A 237-nucleotide genomic window follows, 5' to 3' on the forward strand; every position below is an offset into this window, starting at 1 on the left:
ATATTGGCGGAAGATGAACTTATAATTAGGGTTCGGGTTTAAAGGCAATATTATCATAAAAAAAGCATTTAATTTATATAAATGCGATTTAAAAAAGGTGGGTAAGTGGATTTCGCTCTGCTGTACAGTAGGTTACAAGTGGGTCACTGTATAATGGATGGTATTAAATTTGAATTCAATGATATAATATCATTGTATAAGAAAAACGATTTTGAGCGGAGACGGTATGTTAGTCTA

This window comes from Acyrthosiphon pisum, chromosome X (assembly GCF_005508785.2).
Source record: "Acyrthosiphon pisum isolate AL4f chromosome X, pea_aphid_22Mar2018_4r6ur, whole genome shotgun sequence".
Lineage (NCBI taxonomy): Eukaryota > Metazoa > Arthropoda > Insecta > Hemiptera > Aphididae > Acyrthosiphon > Acyrthosiphon pisum.